Source organism: Schistocerca nitens, chromosome 12 (assembly GCF_023898315.1).
Source record: "Schistocerca nitens isolate TAMUIC-IGC-003100 chromosome 12, iqSchNite1.1, whole genome shotgun sequence".
Taxonomy (NCBI): Eukaryota; Metazoa; Arthropoda; class Insecta; order Orthoptera; family Acrididae; genus Schistocerca; species Schistocerca nitens.
This window is the reverse complement of record NC_064625.1, coordinates 70,163,123-70,173,478: the sequence shown is the minus strand read 5'-3', so window position 1 is coordinate 70,173,478 and position 10,356 is coordinate 70,163,123.

The following is a 10,356-nucleotide window of genomic DNA, read 5'->3' as shown; positions in this document are numbered from 1 at the left end:
ATCGCCCAGTAAGAAGAGCTACATTTATAGTTTTAGTTATCGATTATTGAATTATTGGTCGGTTTGGTGCCTTGGACATGACCGAGGACCTTAAGATTTTGCATGAACCGAGGACTGGCAGCCACGTAACACGAGAAAATGTGAAAAGTGTTAATATGTAGTAAAAACCTTAGAAAATCTCCGTGTTTCGTCATTCACCATCGAATCGATATAACGCGAGATCGTCACATTGGTCGCATTTCTCTCTGAAACGGTTACATTTATGGTCTGCCAGCCCTTGTCGCGTGCTGCGGTATGTGGGGACAATACAAGCAGCACAGTAGAACACAGGAGAAGCATCTAAGTTGATGCAATCGCCCAGTAAGAAGAGCTACATTTATAGTTTTAGTTATCGATTATTGAATTATTGGTCGGTTTGGTGCCTTGGACATGACCGAGGACCTTAAGATTTTGCATAAACCGAGGACTGGCAGCCACGTAACACGAGAAAATGTGAAAAGTGTTAATATGTAGTAAAAACCTTAGAAAATCTCCGTGTTTCGTCATTCACCATCGAATCGATATAACGCGAGATCGTCACATTGGTCCCATTTCTCTCTGAAACGGTTACATTTATGGTCTGCCAGCCCTTGTCGCGTGCTGCGGTATGTGGGGACAATACAAGCAGCACAGTAGAACACAGGAGAAGCATCTAAGTTGATGCAATCGCCCAGTAAGAAGAGCTACATTTATAGTTTTAGTTATCGATTATTGAATTATTGGTCGGTTTGGTGCCTTGGACATGACCGAGGACCTTAAGATTTTGCATGAACCGAGGACTGGCAGCCACGTAACACGAGAAAATGTGAAAAGTGTTAATATGTAGTAAAAACCTTAGAAAATCTCCGTGTTTCGTCATTCACCATCGAATCGATATAACGCGAGATCGTCACATTGGTCGCATTTCTCTCTGAAACGGTTACATTTATGGCCTGCCAGCCCTTGTCGCGTGCTGCGGTATGTGGGGACAATACAAGCAGCACAGTAGAACACAGGAGAAGCATCTAAGTTGATGCAATCTCCCAGTAAGAAGAGCTACATTTATAGTTTTAGTTATCGGTTATTGAATTATTGGTCGGTTTGGTGCCTTGGACATGACCTAGGACCTTAAGATTTTGCATGAACCGAGGACTGGCAGCCACGTAACTTGAGAAAATGTGTAAAGTGTTAATGTGTAGTAAAAACCTTAGAAAATCTCCGTGTTTCGTCATTCACCATCGAATCGATATAACGCGAGATTGTCACATTGGTCGCATTTCTCTCTGAAACGGTTACATTTATGGTCTGCCAGCCCTTGTCGCGTGCTGCGGTATGTGGGGACAATACAAGCAGCACAGTAGAACACAGGAGAAGCATCTAAGTTGATGCAATCGCCCAGTAAGAAGAGCTACATTTATAGTTTTAGCTATCGATTATTGAATTATTGGTCGGTTTGGTGCCTTTGACATGACCGAGGACCTTAAGATTTTGCATGAACCGAGGACTGGCAGCCACGTAACACGAGAAAATGTGAAAAGTGTTAATATGTAGTAAAAACCTTAGAAAATCTCCGTGTTTCGTCATTCACCATCGAATCGATATAACGCGAGATCGTCACATTGGTCGCATTTCTCTCTGAAACGGTTACATTTATGGTCTGCCAGCCCTTGTCGCGTGCTGCGGTATGTGGGGACAATACAAGCAGCACAGTAGAACACAGGAGAAGCATCTAAGTTGATGCAATCGCCCAGTAAGAAGAGCTACATTTATAGTTTTAGTTATCGATTATTGAATTATTGGTCGGTTTGGTGCCTTGGACATGACCGAGGACCTTAAGATTTTGCATGAACCGAGGACTGGCAGCCACGTAACACGAGAAAATGTGAAAAGTGTTAATATGTAGTAAAAACCTTAGAAAATCTCCGTGTTTCGTCATTCACCATCGAATCGATATACCGCGAGATCGTCACATTGGTCGCATTTCTCTCTGAAACGGTTACATTTATGGTCTGCCAGCCCTTGTCGCGTGCTGCGGTATGTGGGGACAATACAAGCAGCACAGTAGAACACAGGAGAAGCATCTAAGTTGATGCAATCGCCCAGTAAGAAGAGCTACATTTATAGTTTTAGTTATCGATTATTGAATTATTGGTCGGTTTGGTGCCTTGGACATGACCGAGGACCTTAAGATTTTGCATGAACCGAGGACTGGCAGCCACGTAACACGAGAAAATGTGAAAAGTGTTAATATGTAGTAAAAACCTTAGAAAATCTCCGTGTTTCGTCATTCACCATCGAATCGATATAACGCGAGATCGTCACATTGGTCGCATTTCTCTCTGAAACGGTTACATTTATGGTCTGCCAGCCCTTGTCGCGTGCTGCGGTATGTGGGGACAATACAAGCAGCACAGTAGAACACAGGAGAAGCATCTAAGTTGATGCAATCGCCCAGTAAGAAGAGCTACATTTATAGTTTTAGTTATCGATTATTGAATTATTGGTCGGTTTGGTGCCTTGGACATGACCGAGGACCTTAAGATTTTGCATAAACCGAGGACTGGCAGCCACGTAACACGAGAAAATGTGAAAAGTGTTAATATGTAGTAAAAACCTTAGAAAATCTCCGTGTTTCGTCATTCACCATCGAATCGATATAACGCGAGATCGTCACATTGGTCGCATTTCTCTCTGAAACGGTTACATTTATGGTCTGCCAGCCCTTGTCGCGTGCTGCGGTATGTGGGGACAATACAAGCAGCACAGTAGAACACAGGAGAAGCATCTAAGTTGATGCAATCGCCCAGTAAGAAGAGCTACATTTATAGTTTTAGTTATCGATTATTGAATTATTGGTCGGTTTGGTGCCTTGGACATGACCGAGGACCTTAAGATTTTGCATGAACCGAGGACTGGCAGCCACGTAACACGAGAAAATGTGAAAAGTGTTAATATGTTGTAAAAACTTTAGAAAATCTCCGTGTTTCGTCATTCACCATCGAATCGATATAACGCGAGATCGTCACATTGGTCGCATTTCTCTCCGGTCTGCCAGCCCTTGTCGCGTGCTGCGGTATGTGGGGACAATACAAGCAGCACAGTAGAACACAGGAGAAGCATCTTAGTTGATGCAATCGCCCAGTAAGAAGAGCTACATTTATAGTTTTAGTTATCGATTGTCGAATTATTGGTCGGTTTGGTGCCTTGGACATGCCCGAGGACCTTAAGATTTTACATGAACCGAGGACTGGCAGCCACGTAACACGAGAAAATGTGAAAAGTGTTAATATGTAGTAAAAACCTTAGAAAATCTCCGTGTTTCGTCATTCACCATCGAATCGATATAACGCGAGATCGTCACATTGGTCGCATTTCTCTCTGAAACGGTTACATTTATGGTCTGCCAGCCCTTGTCGCGTGCTGCGGTATGTGGGGACAATACAAGCAGCACAGTAGAACACAGGAGAAGCATCTAAGTTGATGCAATCGCCCAGTAAGAAGAGCTACATTTATAGTTTTAGTTATCGATTATTGAATTATTGGTCGGTTTGGTGCCTTGGACATGACCGAGGACCTTAAGATTTTGCATGAACCGAGGACTGGCAGCCACGTAACACGAGAAAATGTGAAAAGTGTTAATATGTAGTAAAAACCTTAGAAAATCTCCGTGTTTCGTCATTCACCATCGAATCGATATAACGCGAGATCGTCACATTCGTCGCATTTCTCTCTGAAACGGTTACATTTATGGTCTGCCAGCCCTTGTCACGTGCTGGGTTATGTGGGGACAATACAAGCAGCACAGTAGAACACAGGAGAAGCATCTAAGTTGATGCAATCGCCCAGTAAGAAGAGCTACATTTATAGTTTTAGTTATCGATTATTGAATTATTGGTCGGTTTGGTGCCTTGGACATGACCGAGGACCGTAAGATTTTGCATGAACCGAGGACTGGCAGCCACGTAACACGAGAAAATGTGAAAAGTGTTAATATGTAGTAAAAACCTTAGAAAATCTCCGTGTTTCGTCATTCACCATCGAATCGATATAACGCGAGATCGTCACATTGGTCGCATTTCTCTCTGAAACGGTTACATTTATGGTCTGCCAGCCCTTGTCGCGTGCTGCGGTATGTGGGGACAATACAAGCAGCACAGTAGAACACAGGAGAAGCATCTAAGTTGATGCAATCGCCCAGTAAGAAGAGCTACATTTATAGTTTTAGTTATCGATTATTGAATTATTGGTCGGTTTGGTGCCTTGGACATGACCGAGGACCTTAAGATTTTGCATGAACCGAGGACTGGCAGCCACGTAACACGAGAAAATGTGAAACGGTTACATTTATGGTCTGCCAGCCCTTGTCGCGTGCTGCGGTATGTGGGGACAATACAAGCAGCACAGTAGAACACAGGAGAAGCATCTAAGTTGATGCAATCGCCCAGTAAGAAGAGCTACATTTATAGTTTTAGTTATCGATTATTGAATTATTGGTCGGTTTGGTGCCTTGGACATGACCGAGGACCTTAAGATTTTGCATGAACCGAGGACTGGCAGCCACGTAACACGAGAAAATGTGAAAAGTGTTAATATGTAGTAAAAACTTTAGAAAATCTCCGTGTTTCGTCATTCACCATCGAATCGATATAACGCGAGATCGTCACATTGGTCGCATTTCTCTCTGAAACGGTTACATTTATGGTCTGCCAGCCCTTGTCGCGTGCTGGGTTATGTGGGGACAATACAAGCAGCACAGTAGAACACAGGAGAAGCATCTAAGTTGATGCAATCGCCCAGTAAGAAGAGCTACATTTATAGTTTTAGATATCGATTATTGAATTATTGGTCGGTTTGGTGCCTTGGACATGACCGAGGACCTTAAGATTTTGCATGAACCGAGGACTGGCAGCCACGTAAAACGAGTAAATGTGAAAAGTGTTAATATGTTGTAAAAACCTTAGAAAATCTCCGTGTTTCGTCATTCACCATCGAATCGATATAACGCGAGATCGTCACATTGGTCGCATTTCTCTCTGAAACGGTTACATTTATGGTCTGCCAGCCCTTGTCGCGTGCTGCGGTATGTGGGGACAATACAAGCAGCACAGTAGAACACAGGAGAAGCATCTAAGTTGATGCAATCGCCCAGTAAGAAGAGCTACATTTATAGTTTTAGTTATCGATTATTGAATTATTGGTCGGTTTGGTGCCTTGGACATGACCGAGGACCTTAAGATTTTGCATGAACCGAGGACTGGCCGCCACGTAACACGAGAAAATGTGAAAAGTGTTAATATGTAGTAAAAACCTTAGGAAATCTCCGTGTTTCGTCATTCACCATCGAATCGATATAACGCGAGATCGTCACATTGGTCGCATTTCTCTCTGAAACGGTTACATTTATGGTCTGCCAGCCCTTGTCACGTGCTGGGTTATGTGGGGACAATACAAGCAGCACAGTAGAACACAGGAGAAGCATCTAAGTTGATGCAATCGCCCAGTAAGAAGAGCTACATTTATAGTTTTAGTTATCGATTATTGAATTATTGGTCGGTTTGGTGCCTTTGACATGACCTAGGACCTTAAGATTTTGCATGAACCGAGGACTGGCAGCCACGTAACACGAGAAAATGTGAAAAGTGTTAATATGTAGTAAAAACCTTAGAAAATCTCCGTGTTTCGTCAGTCACCTACGAATCGATATAACGCGAGATTGTCACATTGGTCGCATTTCTCTCTGAAACGGTTACATTTATGGTCTGCCAGCCCTTGTCGCGTGCTGCGGTATGTGGGGACAATACAAGCAGCACAGTAGAACACAGGAGAAGCATCTTAGTTGATGCAATCGCCCAGTAAGAAGAGCTACATTTATAGTTTTAGTTATCGATTGTCGAATTATTGGTCGGTTTGGTGCCTTGTACATGACCGAGGACCTTAAGATTTTACATGAACCGAGGACTGGCAGCCACGTAACACGAGAAAATGTGAAAAGTGTTAATATGTAGTAAAAACCTTAGAAAATCTCCGTGTTTCGTCATTCACCATCGAATCGATATAACGCGAGATCGTCACATTGGTCGCATTTCTCTCTGAAACGGTTACATTTATGGTCTGCCAGCCCTTGTCGCGTGCTGGGTTATGTGGGGACAATACAAGCAGCACAGTAGAACACAGGAGAAGCATCTAAGTTGATGCAATCGCCCAGTAAGAAGAGCTACATTTATAGTTTTAGCTATCGATTATTGAATTATTGGTCGGTTTGTTGCCTTGGACATGACCTAGGACCTTAAGATTTTGCATGAACCGAGGACTGGCAGCCACGTAACACGAGAAAATGTGAAAAGTGTTAATATGTAGTAAAAACCTTAGAAAATCTCCGTGTTTCGTCATTCACCATCGAATCGATATAACGCGAGATCGTCACATTGGTCGCATTTCTCTCTGAAACGGTTACATTTATGGTCTGCCAGCCCTTGTCGCGTGCTGCGGTATGTGGGGACAATACAAGCAGCACAGTAGAACACAGGAGAAGCATCTTAGTTGATGCAATCGCCCAGTAAGAAGAGCTACATTTATAGTTTTAGTTATCGATTACTGAATTATTGGTCGGTTTGGTGCCTTGGACATGACCGAGGACCTTAAGATTTTGCATGAACCGAGGACTGGCAGCCACGTAACACGAGAAAATGTGAAAAGTGTTAATATGTAGTAAAAACTTTAGAAAATCTCCGTGTTTCGTCATTCACCATCGAATCGATATAACGCGAGATCGTCACATTGGTCGCATTTCTCTCTGAAACGGCTACATTTATGGTCTGCCAGCCCTTGTCGCGTGCTGCGGTATGTGGGGACAATACAAGCAGCACAGTAGAACACAGGAGAAGCATCTAAGTTGATGCAATCGCCCAGTAAGAAGAGCTACATTTATAGTTTTAGTTATCGATTATTGAATTATTGGTCGGTTTGGTGCCTTGGACATGACCGAGGACCTTAAGATTTTGCATGAACCGAGGACTGGCAGCCACGTAACACGAGAAAATGTGAAAAGTGTTAATATGTAGTAAAAACCTTAGAAAATCTCCGTGTTTCGTCATTCACCATCGAATCGATATAACGCGAGATCGTCACATTGGTCGCATTTCTCTCTGAAACGGTTACATTTATGGTCTGCCAGCCCTTGTCACGTGCTGGGTTATGTGGGGACAATACAAGCAGCACAGTAGAACACAGGAGAAGCATCTAAGTTGATGCAATCGCCCAGTAAGAAGAGCTACATTTATAGTTTTAGTTATCGATTATTGAATTATTGGTCGGTTTGGTGCCTTGGACATGACCTAGGACCTTAAGATTTTGCATGAACCGAGGACTGGCAGCCACGTAACACGAGAAAATGTGAAAAGTGTTAATATGTAGTAAAAACCTTAGAAAATCTCCGTGTTTCGTCAGTCACCATCGAATCGATATAACGCGAGATCGTCACATTGGTCGCATTTCTCTCTGAAACGGTTACATTTATGGTCTGCCAGCCCTTGTCGCGTGCTGCGGTATGTGGGGACAATACAAGCAGCACAGTAGAACACAGGAGAAGCATCTAAGTTGATGCAATCGCCCAGTAAGAAGAGCTACATTTATAGTTTTAGTTATCGATTATTGAATTATTGGTCGGTTTGGTGCCTTGGACATGACCGAGGACCTTAAGATTTTGCATGAACCGAGGACTGGCAGCCACGTAACACGAGAAAATGTGAAAAGTGTTAATATGTAGTAAAAACTTTAGAAAATCTCCGTGTTTCGTCATTCACCATCGAATCGATATAACGCGAGATCGTCACATTGGTCGCATTTCTCTCTGAAACGGTTACATTTATGGTCTGCCAGCCCTTGTCGCGTGCTGGGTTATGTGGGGACAATACAAGCAGCACAGTAGAACACAGGAGAAGCATCTAAGTTGATGCAATCGCCCAGTAAGAAGAGCTACATTTATAGTTTTAGATATCGATTATTGAATTATTGGTCGGTTTGGTGCCTTGGACATGACCGAGGACCTTAAGATTTTGCATGAACCGAGGACTGGCAGCCACGTAAAACGAGTAAATGTGAAAAGTGTTAATATGTTGTAAAAACCTTAGAAAATCTCCGTGTTTCGTCATTCACCATCGAATCGATATAACGCGAGATCGTCACATTGGTCGCATTTCTCTCTGAAACGGTTACATTTATGGTCTGCCAGCCCTTGTCGCGTGCTGCGGTATGTGGGGACAATACAAGCAGCACAGTAGAACACAGGAGAAGCATCTAAGTTGATGCAATCGCCCAGTAAGAAGAGCTACATTTATAGTTTTAGTTATCGATTATTGAATTATTGGTCGGTTTGGTGCCTTGGACATGACCGAGGACCTTAAGATTTTGCATGAACCGAGGACTGGCCGCCACGTAACACGAGAAAATGTGAAAAGTGTTAATATGTAGTAAAAACCTTAGGAAATCTCCGTGTTTCGTCATTCACCATCGAATCGATATAACGCGAGATCGTCACATTGGTCGCATTTCTCTCTGAAACGGTTACATTTATGGTCTGCCAGCCCTTGTCACGTGCTGGGTTATGTGGGGACAATACAAGCAGCACAGTAGAACACAGGAGAAGCATCTAAGTTGATGCAATCGCCCAGTAAGAAGAGCTACATTTATAGTTTTAGTTATCGATTATTGAATTATTGGTCGGTTTGGTGCCTTTGACATGACCTAGGACCTTAAGATTTTGCATGAACCGAGGACTGGCAGCCACGTAACACGAGAAAATGTGAAAAGTGTTAATATGTAGTAAAAACCTTAGAAAATCTCCGTGTTTCGTCAGTCACCTACGAATCGATATAACGCGAGATCGTCACATTGGTCGCATTTCTCGCTGAAACGGTTACATTTATGGTCTGCCAGCCCTTGTCGCGTGCTGCGGTATGTGGGGACAATACAAGCAGCACAGTAGAACACAGGAGAAGCATCTTAGTTGATGCAATCGCCCAGTAAGAAGAGCTACATTTATAGTTTTAGTTATCGATTGTCGAATTATTGGTCGGTTTGGTGCCTTGTACATGACCGAGGACCTTAAGATTTTACATGAACCGAGGACTGGCAGCCACGTAACACGAGAAAATGTGAAAAGTGTTAATATGTAGTAAAAACCTTAGAAAATCTCCGTGTTTCGTCATTCACCATCGAATCGATATAACGCGAGATCGTCACATTGGTCGCATTTCTCTCTGAAACGGTTACATTTATGGTCTGCCAGCCCTTGTCGCGTGCTGGGTTATGTGGGGACAATACAAGCAGCACAGTAGAACACAGGAGAAGCATCTAAGTTGATGCAATCGCCCAGTAAGAAGAGCTACATTTATAGTTTTAGCTATCGATTATTGAATTATTGGTCGGTTTGTTGCCTTGGACATGACCTAGGACCTTAAGATTTTGCATGAACCGAGGACTGGCAGCCACGTAACACGAGAAAATGTGAAAAGTGTTAATATGTAGTAAAAACCTTAGAAAATCTCCGTGTTTCGTCATTCACCATCGAATCGATATAACGCGAGATCGTCACATTGGTCGCATTTCTCTCTGAAACGGTTACATTTATGGTCTGCCAGCCCTTGTCGCGTGCTGCGGTATGTGGGGACAATACAAGCAGCACAGTAGAACACAGGAGAAGCATCTTAGTTGATGCAATCGCCCAGTAAGAAGAGCTACATTTATAGTTTTAGTTATCGATTACTGAATTATTGGTCGGTTTGGTGCCTTGGACATGACCGAGGACCTTAAGATTTTGCATGAACCGAGGACTGGCAGCCACGTAACACGAGAAAATGTGAAAAGTGTTAATATGTAGTAAAAACTTTAGAAAATCTCCGTGTTTCGTCATTCACCATCGAATCGATATAACGCGAGATCGTCACATTGGTCGCATTTCTCTCTGAAACGGCTACATTTATGGTCTGCCAGCCCTTGTCGCGTGCTGCGGTATGTGGGGACAATACAAGCAGCACAGTAGAACACAGGAGAAGCATCTAAGTTGATGCAATCGCCCAGTAAGAAGAGCTACATTTATAGTTTTAGTTATCGATTATTGAATTATTGGTCGGTTTGGTGCCTTGGACATGACCGAGGACCTTAAGATTTTGCATGAACCGAGGACTGGCAGCCACGTAACACGAGAAAATGTGAAAAGTGTTAATATGTAGTAAAAACCTTAGAAAATCTCCGTGTTTCGTCATTCACCATCGAATCGATATAACGCGAGATCGTCACATTGGTCGCATTTCTCTCTGAAACGGTTACATTTATGGTCTG